At 35.9% G+C, this 19,113-nt stretch overlaps 1 protein-coding gene, 1 long non-coding RNA gene and 7 other non-coding genes across 10 annotated transcripts in view; 2 read left to right on the forward strand and 7 right to left on the reverse strand.

Moving 5' to 3' along the window:
- slc7a6 (solute carrier family 7 member 6) overlaps positions 1-19,113 on the reverse strand; it is a 260,369-nt gene that overhangs the window by 198,916 nt on the left and 42,340 nt on the right. The window lies entirely within an intron of this gene.
- The window catches only part of LOC133546593 (uncharacterized), a 242,783-nt gene that overhangs the window by 181,238 nt on the left and 42,432 nt on the right, over positions 1-19,113 (forward strand). The window lies entirely within an intron of this gene.
- Positions 48-161, reverse strand: LOC133548289 (U5 spliceosomal RNA). The gene has a single exon (XR_009805826.1). It is a non-coding gene; the product is annotated as a U5 spliceosomal RNA (small nuclear RNA).
- On the reverse strand, positions 2,740-2,853 carry LOC133548299 (U5 spliceosomal RNA). Its single transcript, XR_009805836.1, has one exon. It is a non-coding gene; the product is annotated as a U5 spliceosomal RNA (small nuclear RNA).
- On the forward strand, positions 5,390-5,503 carry LOC133548321 (U5 spliceosomal RNA). Its single transcript, XR_009805856.1, has one exon. It is a non-coding gene; the product is annotated as a U5 spliceosomal RNA (small nuclear RNA).
- LOC133548350 (U5 spliceosomal RNA) lies at positions 7,844-7,956 on the reverse strand. The gene has a single exon (XR_009805884.1). It is a non-coding gene; the product is annotated as a U5 spliceosomal RNA (small nuclear RNA).
- On the reverse strand, positions 9,341-9,454 carry LOC133548290 (U5 spliceosomal RNA). The gene has a single exon (XR_009805827.1). It is a non-coding gene; the product is annotated as a U5 spliceosomal RNA (small nuclear RNA).
- Positions 12,193-12,306, reverse strand: LOC133548377 (U5 spliceosomal RNA). Its single transcript, XR_009805908.1, has one exon. It is a non-coding gene; the product is annotated as a U5 spliceosomal RNA (small nuclear RNA).
- LOC133548310 (U5 spliceosomal RNA) lies at positions 17,223-17,336 on the reverse strand. Its single transcript, XR_009805846.1, has one exon. It is a non-coding gene; the product is annotated as a U5 spliceosomal RNA (small nuclear RNA).

Genomic DNA, 19,113 nt, shown 5'->3' on the forward strand with positions numbered 1-19,113 from the left:
TTAGCTCACATTAATTTTTAACGATATTATTTTTAACAGTGTAGAGAAGCCCCGCTTTCGCAGGGCATCAAAAAATTGAGTTATACTCTTGTTGTTCCTCCCCACGGAAATCTTTAGTAAAAGGCGAAAGATTTATGCGATCTGAAGAGAAACAAGAGTGATCTGGCGTGGAAACGTACTGTGGCCAAGGACATTCCCAGCCACAGCGAGGTAACACACGGTCTTAAGGTGGCACACTTGAATGAACCAACAACAACTGATGACATCCAATCACATTCACAGACAACGCAGTGCCACCTTAAATATATCAACACATTTTAGAGACCTTCTATATAACAAGTAGTGTAACAGTGTTTTGCAACCTTTTTACAGCCGAGGCGCATTTTTTTCATATAAAAAATCTGGAGGCACACCACCAACAGAAAACATTAAGAAATGAAACTCAGTCGAGGATAAAAAGTTGTTAAAAGTGAATTTAAAGCATAACCAAACATGCATCACTATAGCTCTTGTCTCAAAGTAGGTGTACTGTCACCACCTGTCACATCACACCCTGACTTAATTTTACTTTTTTAGTTTTGCTCCCGTGCGTGGTGTTTTAGTTCTTGTCTTGTGCTCCTATTTTGGTGGCTTTTCCTGTTTTGTTTTTTTTCTTGTATTTTCCTGTTGCAGTTTCATGTCTTCCTTTCAGCGCTGTTCCCCGCATATACTTTGTTGTAGCAATCAAGAATATTTATGTTGTTGCGATCTTTTTTTGGTGTGGACATTGTTGATTGTGATGTCATGTACGGATGTACTTTATGGACGCCGTCTCTGCTCCACACGCTGTAAGTCTTTGCTGTCGTCCAGCATTCTGTTTTTGTTTACTTTGTCACCCAGTTCAGTTTCAGTTTCATTCTGCATAGACATCCCTAAGCTTCAAAGCCTTTTCTTAGGGGCACTCACCTTTTGTTTATGTTTGGTTTAAGCATTAGATACCTTTTTACCTGCACGCTGCCTCCCACTGTCGTCTGCAGGATGTCCAACAATTTTCAAAATAAAAGTTCAACATCATGTAAGGATGTACCAAATTAAAACCGTTATGTGTTAAAAAACAAATGTAAGTGAAGCCAAAACAGATTATATATTCTCGTTGTATGTTACACTACTTGTTATGTAGAACGTCTATTTTAAATAAAAGCGTGTTGTATGTAATTCCCAGAATCCTTAGCGTGCAAGCCAGCAAATAGTGCAGTAAAGCTAGAAGACTAAAATGTGTTGATATATTTAAAGGGGAACATTATCAGCAGACCTATGTAAGCGTCAATATATACTTTGATGGTGCAAAAAAAATACTATATATTTTTTTAACCGATTTCCGAACTCTAAATGGGTGAATTTTGGCGAATTAAACGTATTTCTGTTTATCGCTCTGGAGGGGATGACGTCGGAATGTGACGTCGCCGAGGTAATACAGCCGCCATTTTCATTTTCAACCCATTGTAAACATTGGGTCTCAGCTCTGTTATTTTCCGTATTTTTGACTATTTTTTGGAACCTTGGAGACATCATGCCTCGTCGGTGTGTTGTCGGAGGGTGTAACAACACTAACAGGGAGGGATTCAAGTTGCACCACCGGCCCGAAGATGCCAAAGTGTCTGCCCCCAGACCCCCATTGAATGTGCCAGAGTGTCTCCACATTTTACCGGCGATGCTAAGACAGACATGGCACAGAGATGTATGGATAACCTGCAGATGCATTTGCAATGATAGTCAACAAAATCACAAAGGTGAGTTTTGTTGATGTTGACTTATGTGCTAATCAGACATATTTGGTCGCGGCGTGACTGCCAGCTAATCGATGCTATCATGCTATGCTAATCGACGCTAACATGCTATTCACCGGCGGTGCTAAGGCAGACATGGCACAGAGATGTATGGATAACCTGCAGATGCATTTGCAACTATATCACGTTTCCTTCCACCCACATTTAATGCGAAAAAAACACTTACCAATCGACGGATTTAAGTTGCTCCAGTGTCACAAGATGCGAACGTCCTGATTGTTTGGTCCGCACATTTTACCGGCGATGCTAACGCAGCTATTCGGCCATGCTATGGCTATGAATAGCATCAATAGCTATTCGCTCAATAGCTTCAGTTTCTTCTTCAATACTTTCATACTCCAACCATCTGTTTCAATACATGCGTAATCTGTTGAATCGCTTAAGCCGCTGAAATCCGAATCTGAATCCGAGCTAATGTCGCTATATCTTGCTGTGCTATTCCCATTGTTTGTTTACATTGGCAGCACTGTGTGACGTCACAGGGAAATGGCCAGTGTCTTTGCAGAGAGCCGAAAATAAGCTACTTTAAAGCTTTATTTAGGGATATTCCGAGATCGGTAACATTTTGAAAAAAACTTCAAAAAAATACAACAAGCCACTGGGAACTGATTTTTATTGTTTTTAACCCTTTTGAAATTGTGATAATGTTCCCCTTTAAATGTGTATCAAACTGGTAGCCCTTCGCATTAATCAGTACCCAAGGAGTAGCTCTTGCTTCCACAAAAGGTTAGTGAACCCTGATCTAGCCGATTTCGCATCTTAAATTAATTGTGTTAGTTCACGCTGTGATATCAGGTGTTGACAATACAGAAGGACAATAAAAGTAGTCGACATTATCAATGAGATAGTATCTTAAGGGTGATTCTGACTAAAGCTTAAGGATTTAATGATGTTGTTTTTAACAGTGTAGAGAAGCCCCACTTTCACAGGGCATCAAAAAATTGAGTTATACTCTTGTTGTTCCTCCCCACGGAAATCTTTAGTAAAAGGCGAAAGATTTATGCGATCTGAAGAGAAACAAGAGTGATCTGGCGTGGAAACGTACTGTGGCCAAGGACATTCCCAGCCACAGCGAGGTAACACACGGTCTTAAGGTGGCACACTTGAATGAACCAACAACAACTGATGACATCCAATCACATTCACAGACAACGCAGTGCCACCTTAAATATAATATATATATATATATATATATATATATATATATATATATATATATATATATATATATATATATATATATATATATATACATATATATATGTATATATATATATATATATATATATATATATATATATATATATATATATATATATATATATATATATATATATATATATATATATATATATGTATATATTTCTCCGATCTGATACAAATTTTAGAGCTTTGAGTAAAAAAATAAATAAATAAAAACATTTTTAATTTCCGATCTGATGCCAATTTTAGAGCCTTGAATAAAATATATATATATATATATATATATATATATATATATATATATTTCCAATCTGATGCCAATTTTATAGCAATGAATAAAAAAAAGACATCAAAAAATTCAAAACATTTAGATTTTTAATCTGATACCCATTTTAGAGCCTTGAGTAAAATAAAAAAATAAAAAATAAAAAACGTTGTTAATTTCCAATCTGACACCAATTTTAGAGCGTTGTGTTAATTTTTTTTTTTTAAATAGACAAAAAATGTATTTCCGATCTGATGCAGATTTTAGAGCTAAGAGAAAAAAAAAAGAGAGAAAAAAAGAGAAAAAGAAAAAATGGATTTCCAACCTGATACAAATTTTAGAGACTTGAGTAAAAGGAAAAAGAAAGAAAAAGATTTCCGATCTGATACCAATTTTAGAGCCTCGAGTGAAGAAAAACATTTTTAAAAATGAAATTCTTTTTGATTTTCGATCTGATACCAATTTCAGGAACTTGAGTAAAAAATAAAAATAAAATAAAACATTGATTTCCGATCTGATACCGATTTTAAAGAATGGAGTAAAAAAGTATAAAAAAAAAGTTTTTTCGATCAGATACCAATGTTAGAGACTCGAGTCAAATAAAAAATAAATTAATAAAAAAAACCTTGATTTCCGATCTTATAACAATTTTAGAGCCTTGACTTGAAAAAAAGTGGGAAAAAAAATTCTGATCCAATACCGATTTTAGAGCCTTGAGTAAAAAAAAATATTTTCGATCAATTTAGTAAACTAAAAAGGCCGTATTGGCATGTGTTGCAATGTTAATATTTCATCATTGATATATAAACTATCAGACTGTGTGGTGGGTAGTAGTGGCTTTCAGTAGGTCTTTAACTATATTTACTGTAAGTCTAGTCGATATCACATTGTTTATAAAATAAAAAGTGTTATATCTCACTATCAATCATTTACAACCCAGAAGGGCGATACAGTGTGTCGATATCCACACTTTCTTTGCATCATCAGGGAGATTTTGACTTGCTTTGATTAAATTTCAGAAATCATGTTGTTTTCTCGGTCCGAATAGCACTTTTTGTTGGAGGCTCCCATTAAAAACAATGTGAATATGTGAGGAGCCATCAACATGTGACCTCATCGTCTGTGACTTCCGGTAAAGGCAGGACTTTTTTGTCAGCACCAAAAGTTGGGTACTTTATCCTCGATGTTCTCTACTAAATCCTTTCAGCAAAAACATGTCAATATTGCCAAATGATGAAGTATGACACCTAGAATGGACCTGCTATCCCCGTTTAAATAAGAACATCTCATTTCAGTAGACCTTTAAATGTTTTGTGTAAAAAGTGCTCACATGGGAGTAAAACAGAAAATAATATAAACATGAACATGGGGTGGATTAAAAAAAATCAGGGAGTATTACGGCCGTATTTTTAATAACTTTCATTTAAATTCTGTCATTCTGATTATCGACGCACGGGGGCGCCATTGACTCCCATCTTTAAAGGTTTTCATTTCTTTTGTAAAATGTGGATTTTTTTAAATACACGCGACTTCCTGGAACTTAGATCTATGTCTAATTGTCTTGCTTTTCACCGCACTCAAAACCTTCAAAAATATCACATTTATCAACCTTGATATAAGACATGTCAACATACTAAACATCAGCATTATGAATACGTAAATGCCATTTAAAGCCCAAAAGTTGACTTCACAACACGTCGATGTGCCTCTTGCGTCGACAACAGGATGTCCAACGATCTTCAAAATAAAAGTTCAACATCATGGGAGGAAATACCAAAATAAAACTGTTATGTGAAGCCAAAACAGATTATATATTCTTGTTGTATGTTACACTACTTGTTATATAGAACGTCTATTTGAAATGACAGCGTGTTGTATGTAATTCCCAGAATCCTTAGCGTGCAAGCCAGCAAATAGTGCAGTAAAGCTAGAAGACTAAAATGTGTTGATATATTTAAGGTGGCACTGCGTTGTCTGTGAATGTGATTGGATGTCATCAGTTGTTGTTGGTTCATTCAAGTGTGCCACCTTAAGACCGTGTGTTACCTCGCTGTGGCTGGGAATTTCCTTGGCCACAGTACGTTTCCACGCCAGATCACTCTTGTTTCTCTTCAGGTCGCATAAATCTTTCGCCTTTTACTAAAGATTTCCGTGGGGAGGAACAACAAGAGTATAACACAATCTTTTGATGCCCTGCGAAAGCGGGGCTTCACTACACTGTTAATAAATGTTAATAATAACTCAAATTAAGTCACAGGATGTCAAAATCTCCCTGATGATGCAAAGAAACTGTGGATGTCGACACTCTGTATCGCCCTTCTGGGTTGTAAACACTTGATAGTGAGATATAACACTTATTATTGTTTTAAACAATGTGATATCGACTAGACTTACAGTAAATATAGTTAAAGACCTACTGAAAGCCACTACTACCCACCACACAGTCTGATAGTTTATATATCAATGATGAAATATTAACATTGCAACACATGCCAATACGGCCTTTTTAGTTTACTAAATTGCAATTTTAAATATCATTTAAATATCCCAAAACATGACGTCGCAAGGCTCCGTCGTAAAAAAAAAAGTAAGTACAGGAAGTGAGGTAACTTTCGCGCATGCGTGGATCGATCAGTAGCGATGGCTTCGCTTTGTAGTTATCTTTCTTTTCTCCCCACTCAAAACGTCCCCATAACTACACTTACCGACCTTGATATAAGACATTTCAACATAGTAAACATCAGCATTACAATAAGTAAAAGCCATTTAAACCCCAATAATTAACTCCACAACACGTAACGTACATCTATGTCTTGCGCCAACAACGGGATGTCCGCCGAGCTTCAAAATAAAAGCTCAACATCGTGGCAGGAAATACCAAAATAAAGCCGTTATGTGTTCAAAAAATAAATATGAAGCGAAGCCAAAACAGATTACAAGATGTGGATTTAGCTGACATTCACACATATATATAAACATATATATGTTCTCGTGTGTAGTGAGAGATTATGTAGTTACTTGCTAAATTATACAATTGCTTATGTACTTTAATGGTACCTGGTGTATTTCTTTTTTTTTTTTTACACAACCTGCAGAAATATTTCTTCACATTTTGCAGTAAAAAATAACTGGCAGCTCAGTTCACTGTTTTTTTTTGTTGTTGTTTTTTTTTACAGCATACTACTATCAATTAAAAAAACGGTACTACGTTTAAAAAAAAAAATTCTAGCAACTGAACTCTCAGTTTTATACTGTAAAATATATTGTTATTTGCACAGTGACTGACTAATAAACGTGTTGGAATATAACAAAGAAATAAAAACAACAAATGTTTTCCACCAAGAGGGCATATTTTTAGTTTTTGTGTTATAGGTAACTGAGTCTTATTATTCATTATTAGTTAAAATATTTCATCTTTTTCTCATTACATACCGACTTTTGGCTCTTTTTTTTACTCTAAATTGACTGTTATTTTTATCCGAAGTAAGAATAAAATAAAAATGAATAATAATGTTACGATTGTGTAACTGCATAACCTGGTGTGTCAAAAAGTATACTTCCACAAAAATATTCATATTCAGTTAAATATTTAGCATTGTTTATTGTGGTTGTGATTTTTTTAAATCAATTGATAAGTTAGTATTTTTTTTTTTATTAACTAGCTAAACATAGTATATATTTTCAGTACATTTTATTTGAAACGCTTCTAATATTTCAGATCTAACCTTTTTCTACTTAAGGCCGCATACTGAAAAGTATGAGGGGACATTTCATTTGATATATATTTTCACAGTGGTAGAGGGGTTAGTGCGTCTGCTTCACAATACGAGGATCCTGCAGTCCTGGGTTCAAATCCAGGCTCGGGATCTTTCTGTGTGGAGTTTGCATGTTCTCCCCGTGAATGCGTGGGTTCCCTCCGGGTACTCCGGCTTCCTCCCACTTCCAAAGACATGCACCTGGGGATAAGTTGATTGGCAACACTAAATGGTCCCTAGTGTGTGAATGTGAGTGTGAATGTTGTCTGTCTATCTGTGTTGGCCCTGCGATGAGTGGCGACTTGTCCAGGGTCTAAGCCGCCTTCCGCCCTACTGTAGCTGAGACAGGCGCCAATGCCCCCCCACAACCCCTAAAGGGAATAAGCGGTAGAAAATGGATGGACATATTTTTTTAAATGTTAAAAACAAATATTATATGCATTCAAAGACAAAATGTTGTTATAAAAGACTATATATATTAGTATAAAAATGTCAGCTTTTTGTCTTTTAATTCAAATGTTTTGCTCAATTTTTCCCTGATAATATTACTGTTATTACTTTAATATACGTAATTATTTGAGAAGATTCTACTTTTTTCCATTTTACACACACCTTAGATATATTTACAGTAAGACATCGTCGAAATCGCCTCGTAAGAAACATCCCTTACCATACATTTATAACCCGAATGGGCATTACAGAGTGTCGATATCAGTATAATTACGTCATTAATGGGGAGAATTCGACTTGCTATATCGATCTCTCTGTAGTTGATTTTTAACAGTGTATAAAAATCCCCGCTTACGCAGGGCGTTAAAAAATAGAGTTATACTCTTGTTGTTCCTCCCCATGGAAATCTTTAGTAAAAGGCGAAAGATTTATGCGATCTGAAGAGAAACAAGAGTGATCTGGCGTGGAAAGGTACTGTGGCCAAGGACATTCCCAGCCACAGCGAGGTAACACACGGTCTTAAGGTGGCACACTTGAATGAACCAACAACAACTGACAACACAGTGCCACCTTAAATATAATATATATATATATAATTCTCCGATCTGATACAAATTTTAGAGCTTTGAGTAAAAAAATAAATAAAAACATTTTTAATTTCCGATGTGATACCAACTTTTGAGCCTTGCGTAAAAAAATTTAAAAAGAGAAAATTTTTTATTTCCGATCTGATGCCGATTTTAGATCCTTGAATAAAAAATAAAAAATAAATTTAAAAAAATTATATATATATGTATATATATATATATATATATATATATATATATATATATATATAGATATATTTCCGATCTGATGCCAATTTTATAGCTATGAGTAAAAAAAAAAAAAAGACATAAAAAAATTCAAAACATATTGATTTTCAATCTGATACCCATTTTAGAGCCTTGAGTAAAATGAAACATGAATAAATAAAAACATTGTTGATTTCCAATCTGACACCAATTTTAGAGTCTTGTGTTGATTTTTTCAAAAAGACAAAAAATTGATTTCCGATCTGATGCAGATTTTAGAGCTAAGAGAAAGAAAAAAAAGAGAAAAAGAAAAAATGGATTTCCAACCTGATACTAATTTTAGAGACTTGAGTAAAATAAAAAAAATAAAAAATGATTTCCGATCTGATACCAATTTTAGAGCCTTGAGTAAAATAAGAAAAAGAAAAAAAAAAAACATTGTTATTTTCCGATCTGAGACCGATTTTAAAACCTTGAGTGAAAAAAAAAAAATTAAAAAATGAAAAACTTTTAGATTTTCGATCAGATACCAATTTTAAGAACTTGAGTTAAAAATAAAATAAAACATTGATTTCCGAACTGATATCGATTTTAAAGAATGGAGTAAAAAAGTATAAAAAAAAAAGTTTTTCCGATCTGATAACAATTTTAGAGCCTTGACTTGAAAAAAAAGTGGGGAAAAAAAAAAAATTCTGATCCGATACCGATTTTAGAGCCTTGAGTAAAACAAAATATTTTCGATCAATTTAGTAAACTAAAAAGGCCGTATTGGCATGTGTTGCAATGTTAATATTTCATCATTGATATATAAACTATCAGACTGTGTGGTGGGTAGTAGTGGCTTTCAGTAGGTCTTTAACTATATTTACTGTAAGTCTAATCCATATTGCATTGTTTATAAAATTTAAAGTGTTATATCTCACTTTCAAGCGTTTACTACCCAGAAGGGCAATACGGAGTGTCGATATCCACACTTTCTTTGCATCAACAAGGAGAATTTGATTTCCTCCTATTAAATTTCAGTTATTATTTTTAACAATGTAGAGAAGCCCCGCTTTCGCAGGGCATCAAAAAATTGAGTTATACTCTTGTTGTTCCTCCCCACGGAAATCTTTAGTAAAAGGCGAAAGATTTATGCGATCTGAAGAGAAACAAGAGTGATCTGGCGTGGAAACGTACTGTGGCCAAGGACATTCCCAGCCACAGCGAGGTAACACACGGTCTTAAGGTGGCACACTTGAATGAACCAACAACAACTGATGACATCCAATCACATTCACAGACAACGCAGTGCCACCTTAAATATATCAACACATTTTAGAGACCTTCTATATAACAAGTAGTGTAACAGTGTTTTGCAACCTTTTTACAGCCGAGGCGCATTTTTTTCATATAAAAAATCTGGAGGCACACCACCAACAGAAAACATTAAGAAATGAAACTCAGTCGAGGATAAAAAGATGTTAAAGTTGAATTTAAAGCATAACCAAACATGCATCACTATAGCTCTTGTCTCAAAGTAGGTGTACTGTCACCACCTGTCACATCACACCCTGACTTATTTTGACTTTTTTAGTTTTGCTCCCGTGTGTAGTGTTTTAGTTCTTGTCTTGTGCTCCTATTTTGGTGGCTTTTCCTGTTGTTTTTTCCCACATTTTCCTGTTGCAGTTTCATGTCTTCCTTTGAGCGCTGTTCCCCGCATATACTTTGTTGTAGCAATCAAGAATATTTATGTTGTTGCAAACTTTTTTTGGTGTGGACATTGTTGATTGTCATGTCATGTACGGATGTACTTTATGGACGCCGTCTCTGCTCCACACGCTGTAAGTCTTTGCTCTCGTCCAGCATTCTGTTTTTGTTTACTTTGTCACCCAGTTCAGTTTCAGTTTCATTCTGCATAGACATCCCTAAGCTTCAAAGCCTTTTCTTAGGGGCTCTCACCTTTTGTTTATTTTTGGTTTAAGCATTAGATACCTTTTTACCTGCACACTGCTTCCCGCTGTCGTCTGCAGGATATCCAACAATTTTCAAAATAAAAGTTCAACATCATGGACGGATATACCAAAATAAAACCGTTATGTGTTGAAAAACAAATGTAAATTAAGCAAAAACAGATCATATATTCTTGTTGTATGTTACACTACTTGTTATATAGAACGTCTATTTTAAATAAAAGCGTGTTGTATGTAATTCCTAGAATCCTTTGCGTGCAAGCCAGCAAATAGTGCAGTAAAGCTAGAAGACTAAAATGTGTTGATATATTTAAAGGGGAACATTATCAGCAGACCTATGTAAGCGTCAATATATACCTTGATGGTGCAAAAAAAATACTATATATTTTTTTAACCGATTTCCGAACTCTAAATGGGTGAATTTTGGCGAATTAAACGTATTTCTGTTTATCGCTCTGGAGGGGATGACGTCAGAATGTGACGTCGCCGAGGTAATACAGCCGCCATTTTCATTTTCAACCCATTGTAAACATTGGGTCTCAGCTCTGTTATTTTCCGTTTTTTGGACTATTTTTTGGAACCTTGGAGACATCGTGCCTCGTGGGTGTGTTGTCGGAGGGTGTAACAACACTAACAGGGAGGGATTCAAGTTGCACCACTGGCCCCAAGATGCCAAAGTGTCTGCCGCCAGACCCCCATTGAATGTGCCAGAGTGTCTCCACATTTTACCGGCGATGCTAAGACAGACATGGCACAGAGATGTATGGATAACCTGCAGATGCATTTGCAACGATAAAGTCAACAAAATCACAAAGGTGAGTTTTGTTGATGTGGACTTATGTGCGAATCAGACATATTTGGTCGCGGCGTGACTGCCAGCTAATCGATGCTAACATGCTACGCTAATCGACGCTAACATGCTATTCACCGGCGGTGCTAAAGCAGACATGGCACAGAGATGTATGGATAACCTGCAGATGCATTTGCAATGATAAAGTCAACAAAATCACAAAGGTGAGTTTTGTTGATGTTGATGGCCAGCTAATCGATGCTAACATGCTACGCTAATCGATGCTAACATGCTATTCACCGGCGGTGCTAAAGCAGACATGGCACAGAGATGTATGGATAACCTGCAGATGCATTTGCAACTATATCACGTTTCCTTCCACCCACATTTAATGCGAAACAAACACTTACCAATCGACGGATTTAAGTTGCTCCAGTGTCAAAAGATGCGAACGTCCTGATCGTTTGGTCCGCACATTTTACCGGCGATGCTAACGCAGCTATTCGGCCATGCCATGGCTATGAATAGCATCAATAGCTATTCGCTCAATAGCTTCAGTTTCTTCTTCAATACTTTCATACTCCAACCATCCGTTTCAATACATGCGTAATCTGTTGAATCGCTTAAGCCGCTGAAATCCGAATCTGAATCCGAGCTAATGTCGCTATATCTTGCTGTGGTATTCCCATTGTTTGTTTGCATTGGCAGCACTGTGTGGCGTCACAGGGAAATGGATAGTGGCATCGCAAATAGCGAAAATCAAGCACTTTAAAAGCTTTTTTTAGGGATATTCCGAGATCGGTAACATTTTGAAAAAAACTTCAAAAAAATACAACAAGCCACTGGGAACTGATTTTTATTGTTTTTAACCCTTTTGAAATTGTGATAATGTTCCCCTTTAAATGTGTATCAAACTGGTAGCCCTTCGCATTAATCAGTACCCAAGGAGTAGCTCTTGCTTCCACAAAAGGTTAGTGAACCCTGATCTAGCCGATTTCGCACCTTAAATTAATTGTGTTAGTTCACGCTATGATATCAGGTGTTGACAATACAGAAGGACAATAAAAATAGTCGATATTATCAATGAGATAGTATCTTAAGGGTGATTCTGACTAAAGCTTAAGGATTTGCTGATGTTTTTTTTAACAGTGTAGAGAAGCCCCGCTTTCACAGGGCATCAAAAAATTGAGTTATACTCTTGTTGTTCCTCCCCACGGAAATCTTTAGTAAAAGGCGAAAGATTTATGCGATCTGAAGAGAAACAAGAGTGATCTGGCGTGGAAACGTACTGTGGCCAAGGACATTCCCAGCCACAGCGAGGTAACACACGGTCTTAAGGTGGCACACTTGAATGAACCAACAACAACTGATGACATCCAATCACATTCACAGACAACGCAGTGCCACCTTAAATATATCAACACATTTTAGTCTTCTAGCTTTACTGCACTATTTGCTGGCTTGCACGCTAAGGATTCTGGGAATTACTTTCAACACGCTGTCATTTCAAATAGACGCGTTATATAGCAAGTAGTGTAACATACAACAAGAACATACATATATGCGTATATTTATGCGTGAATTTCAACAAAATACACATTTTGTAAACTTTTTTCGCTTCATATTCATTTTTAAACACATAACGGCTTTATTTTGGTATTTCCTGCCACGATGTTGAGCTTTTATTTCGAAGATCCGCAGACACCCCGTTGTAGACACAATAATGAGAGGTACATCTACGCGTTTAAATGGCATTTACTTATTAATGATGCTGAAATGTCTAACGCCAAGGTCGGTAAGTGTACTTTTTGTGACGTTTTGGTGAAAAGCAAGCTAAGTACCAAGCAAGATCACGCATGCCCGAAGTCTACGTCACTTCCTGGACTTACTTTTTTTTTGTTTTTTTTCTACAGTGGAGCCTTGCGACGTCATGTTCTGTGAAATTTTAATGTTTTGTATGAAAAAATAGCTTACTCGTGGGTAAAGGGAACACGAATATAAACATTAACAAGAGGTAAATAATAAAAAAAAAAAAACGGGAGTATTATCGCCACTTTTTCAAGAACTTTCACTCTTCTGTCATTGCAATTAACGACGCACGGGGGCGCCATTTACTCCCATTGTTAAAGTTTTTTTCTTTTTTAAAATGTAGTTTTTAAAACAAGGCACTTACTGTAGCTTGAATCTATGCCTGCGGTCTTGTAAAAGTGGACTTTTAAATTATTAACATAATGAATTTATATAAATAAATAAATAAAAAGATTGATTTTTAAGAAATGTTTGTTCTTGCAAAGTAGTAACCCAGTTGGTTTTTAATATTACAGTCCAAGAAAATCCAGGTTGTTAATGTCATTGTTCAATCTAGTACATATTTATTTACTATTTATTAACTAATTTTTACTTCAAAATATCAAATCTACCAATTTTTTTTTTAATTCAATTTTGAAACATAGTTTATCGTCAATTTCGACTCTTTAAAATTCAAAATTCAACCTTAAAAAATAAAGAGAAAAACTGGCTGATTCGAATCTTTTTTTTTATAAAAATAAAAAAAATAATTTATGGAACATCATTAGTCATTTTTCCTGATCAATATTAATTTTAGAATTTTGAGGTTAAAATTTTAGAATTTTAATAGGTTAAAATCCAATCTGCACTTTGTTAGAATATATAACAAATTGGACCAAGTTATATTTCTAACAAAGACAAATCATTATTTCTTCTAGATTTTACAGAACCAAAATTTTAAAAGAGATTCAAAAGACTTTGAAATAAGATTTAAATTCGATTCTACAGATTTTCTACATTTGCGTGAACAATTTTTTTGAATTTTAATCAAAAAAAGTTTGCAGAAATATTTCACAAATATTCCTTGTCGGAAAAACAGAAGCTAAAATGAAGAATTAAATTAAAATGTATTTATTATTCTTTACAATAGAAAAAAAAATACTTGAACATTGATTTAAATTGTCAGGAAAGAAGAGGAAAGAGTTTAAAAGGTAAAAAGGTACATGTGTTTAAAAATTCTAAAATCATTTTAAAGTTGTATTTTTTCTCTAAAATTGTCTTTCTGAAAGTAATAAGAAGCAAAGTAAAAAAAAAAAAAGAAAGTATTTAAACAAGTGAAGACCAAGTCTTTAAAATATTTTCTTGGATTTTCAAATTCTATTTGAGTTTTGTCTCTCTTAGAATTAAAAACGTCGAGCAAAGCGAGACCAGCTTGCTAGTAAATAAATAAAATTTAAAAAAATAGAGGCAGCTCACTGGTAAGTGCTGCTATTTGAGCTATTTTTAGAACAGGCTAGCTAAGAGAAAAAACTCAAATAGAATGTGAAAATCCAAGAAAATATTTCAAAGACTTGTTTGAATCAATTATTTTCTTTTTTTGTACTTTGCTTCTTAAAATTTTCAGAAAGACAATTTTAGAGAAAAAATACAACCTTAAAAATGATTTTAGGATTTTTAAACACATTTTTACCTTTTAAATTCCTTTCTCTTCTTTCCTGACAATTTAAATCAATGTTCAAGTATTATTTTTTTATGGTAAAGAATGATAAATACATTTTAATTTAATTCTTCATTTTGTAGCTGAGATAGGCGCCAGCGCCCCCCGCGACCCCGAAAGGGAATAAGCGGTAGAAAATGGATGGATTTTAGGTTCTGTTTTTTCGACGAAGAATATTTGTGAAATATTTCTTCAAACTTATTAGGATTAAAAATATTATTCTGGCAGATCTACAAAATCTGTAGAATCAAATTTAAATCTTATTTCAAAGTCTTTTGAATGTCTTTTAACATTTTTGTTCTGGAAAATCTAGAAGAAATAATGATTTGTCTTTGTTAGAAATATAGCTTGGTCCGATTTGTTATATATTCTAACAAAGTGCAGATTGGATTTTAACATATTTAAAACATGTCATCAAAATTCTGAAATTAGTCTTGATTAGGAAAAATGACTAATGATGTTCCATAAATTATTTTTTTTAATTTTTTTCAAAAAGATTTAAATTAGCTAGTTTTTCTTCTTCTTTTTTTTCGGTTGAATTTTGAATTTTAAAGAGTGGAAATTGAAAATTTTCATTTTTTTTCCTGTTTTCTCCTCTTTTAAACCCTTCAATTAAGTGGTTTTTTTTTTTCATTTCATTTCATTTTTATTTATCTCATTCATTGATGTGGATTTAGAACGATAAATAATTATATCACAATTATACAATTTAAATTCACACAATTCCTGAGAAGGAGCAGGATGAAGAAATTCTTATAATTTCCTGCCCCCTTTGACATAAAACATTATCTTACTTCATAAATATCATTTAAGCCGACACATATATCCAAAATGTAATGAAACAATCAAAAACAAAAAAACACAACAAGTGCAAAACTTCATAAAGTATAAACCAAACCAAGAAAATAATAGTAATAATATAATATACACCTCACGGAATGATACAGAGCAAATACAAAACCAGACCAAAAATAAGTAAAATAATAAATAAAAAACAAAATATAAACACTTATGGCTGTCCATATGATCTTACTGTTCTATCTTTATATATTTTTTTCAATTGGAATATATTTTTACAGTTTTTTATCTCGTTGTAAAGACAATTCCACAATTTTACCCCCACCCGAGGATCTTGTGAGATGACGCTGGCTGCTGCGAGCTCGTATTTAAGAAAAAAAATCACTAACAGGGCGGACGCAGAGAAACACATTTTATTTCTAGAGACTCCGTACCTACTGTCAAAACTCTAAAGGCCGACTGCACAGTTCCTGTCTTCAACATAAAAGACCTGTTTCATCCTGCCGGTGCTAACAAAATAAGAGTCTCAGAAAGCTAGCAAGCTACGGAGTTTGATGCCAATGTATTTCTCCCCCGCTTTCTCACTTGCTTGCCCACCCGCACAGTCACTGACGTCACTCACCTGCTGCCAGACATTAAAGGGCCACACACACATATGCTACTCTCATAACAAAGTGTTTAAAAACGAGTATGCAAGTTGGACAAATGAGATGCCAAAAACCAACCACTTTCATGTGGTATTGGACAGAAAGGAGGACTTTTTTTTTCCTCCATTTGAAAATGCGGACGCTATCATCATAACTGTCTGATTCCAATCAATGCAAGTCATCAGAATCAGGTAATACACCAACTTATATTCTTGTCTTCGTGAAAGAAAGGAATCTATGTGTGTTAAACATGCTTGTATTATCACTAAACACATTTAACTTGTTTACAAAAATGTCTCTTTCATAAATAAATAAATATAAATGATATATATAAATCTCCGGGTTGGGGAGGAGACCCTGCCCCAAGTGGAGGAGTTCAAGTACCTAGGAGTCTTGTTCACGAGTGAGGGAAGAGTGGATCGTGAGATCGACAGGCGGATCGGTGCGGCGTCTTCAGTAATGCGGACGTTGTACCGATCCGTTGTGGTGAAGAAGGAGCTGAGCCGGAAGGCAAAGCTCTCAATTTACCGGTCGATCTACGTTCCCATCCTCACCTATGGTCATGAGCTTTGGGTCATGACCGAAAGGATAAGATCACGGGTACAAGCGGCCCAAATGAGTTTGGGTCTCTCCCTTAGAGATAGGGTGAGAAGCTCTGCCATCCGGGAGGAACTCAAAGTAAAGGCGCTGCTCCTCCACCTCGAGAAGAGCCAGATGAGGTGGTTCGGGCATCTGGTCAGGATGCCACCCGAACACCTCCCTAGGGAGGTGTTTAGGGCACGTCCAGCTGGTAGGAGGCCACGGGGAAGACCCAGGACACGTTGGGAAGACTATGTCTCCCGGCTGGCCTGGGAACGCCTCGGGATCCTCCGGGAAGAGCTAGACGAAGTGGCTGGGGAGAGGGAAGTCTGGGTTTCCCTGCTTAGGCTGCTGCCCCCGCGACCCGACCTCGGATAAGCGGAAGAAGATGGATGGATATACATATAAATGAGATAGATCCCCTCGAGTTGGTCAATTGAAAAGTAGCAAGCCTGCAGAAAAAGTGTGGGCACTCCTGCGTTAGATATATTTACAGCAAGTCATCGTCGATATCGCCTCGTTAAAGTTATATTTTATCAAGCAATATCTTGAAAAATGCAATACGTAGTGTAGATACCAGAATTACTACTACTTCAGCAGAGCGATATCGACTGTATATACGACTTTGATCAGGTATTGACTTTTGACAGATTATAGAAGCCCCGCTTTCGCAGAGCATCAAAAAATTGAGTTATACTCTTGTTGTTCCTCCCCACGGAAATCTTTAGTAAAAGGCGAAAGATTTATGCGATCTGAAGAGAAACAAGAGTGATCTGACGCGGAAACGCACTGTGGCCAAGGACATTCCCAGCCACAGCGAGGTAACACACGGTCTTAAGGTGGCACACTTGAATGAACCAACAACAACTGATGACATCCAATCACATTCACAGACAACGCAGTGCCACCTTAAATATATCAACACATTTTAGTCTTCTAGCTTTACTGCACTATTTGCTGGCTTGCACGCTAAGGATTCTGGGAATTACATACGACACGCTTTCATTTCAAATAGACGTTCTGTATAACAAGTAGTGTAACATACAACGAGAACATACATATATGCGTATATGTATGCGTGAATTTCAACAAAATCTACATTTTGTAAACTTGTTTCGCTTCATATTCATTTTTAAACACATAACCGCTTTATTTTGGTATTTCCTGCCACGATGTTGACCTTTTATTTTGAAGATCTGCAGACACCCCGTTGTAGACACAATAATGAGAGGTACATCTACGCGTTTAAATGGCATTTACTTATTAATGATGCTGAAATGTCTAACGCCAAGGTCGGTAAGTGGATTTTTTGTGACCTTTTGGCGAAAAGCAAGCTAAGTACCAAGCAAGATTACGAATGCCCGAAGTCTACGTCACTTCCTGGGCTTACTTTTTTATTTTTTTTCTACGGTGGAGCCTTGCAACGTCATGTTCTGTGATATTTTCATGTTTTGTATGAAAAAAGAGCTTACTCATGGGTAAAGGGAACAGGAATATAAACATTAACAAGAGGTAAATAAAATAAAAAAAAAATCCGGGAGTATTATAACCACTTTTTTAACAACTTTCACTCTTCTGTCATTGCGATTAACGACGCACGGGGGCGCCATTTACTCCCATTGTTAAAGTTCTGTCTGTTATATTTTTCTTTTTAAAAATCCATCCATTTACTACCGCTTATTCCCTTTAGGGGTTGCGGGGGGCACTGGCGCCTATCTCAGCTACAATCGGACGGAAGGCATTGTACACCCTGGACAAGTCGCCACCTCATCACAGGGCCAACACAGATAGACAGACAACATTCACACTCACATTCACACACTAGGGCCAATTTAGTGTTGCCAATCAACCTATCCCCAGGTGCATGTTTTTGGAGGTGGGAGGAAGCCGGAGTACCCGAAGGGAACCCACGCAGTCACGGGGAGAACATGCAAACTCCACAAAGAAAGATTTGAACCCAGGACTGCAGGATCTTCGTATTGTGAGGCAGACGCACTAACCCCTCTGCCACCGTTTTTTAAAATGTAGTTTTTAAAACCAGGCACTTACTGTAGCTTAAAGGCCTACTGAAATGAGATGTTCTTATTTAAACGCGGGGATATCAGGTCCATTCTATGTGTCATACTTGATCATTTTGCGATATCGCCATATTTTTGCCGAAAGGATTTAGTAGAGAACATCGACGATAAAGTTCGCAACTTTTGGTCGCTAATAAAAAAGCTTTGCCTGTACCGGAAGTAGCAGACGATGTGTGCGTGACGTCACGGGTTGTGGAGCTCCTCACATCTGAACATTGTTTACAATCATGGCCACCAGCAGCGAGAGCGATTCGGACCGAGAAAGCGACAATTTCCCCATTAATTGGAGCGAGGATGAAAGATTCGTGGATGAGGATAGTGAGAGTGAAGGACTACAATAAAGACAGGGCAGTGGGAGCGATTCAGATGTTATTAGACACATTTACTAGGATAATTCCGGAAAATCCCTTATCTGCTTATTGTGTTACTAGTGTTTTAGTGAGATTATATAGTCGTACCTGAAAGTCGGAG

Source organism: Nerophis ophidion, linkage group LG02 (genome assembly GCF_033978795.1).
Source record: "Nerophis ophidion isolate RoL-2023_Sa linkage group LG02, RoL_Noph_v1.0, whole genome shotgun sequence".
NCBI lineage: Eukaryota > Metazoa > Chordata > Actinopteri > Syngnathiformes > Syngnathidae > Nerophis > Nerophis ophidion.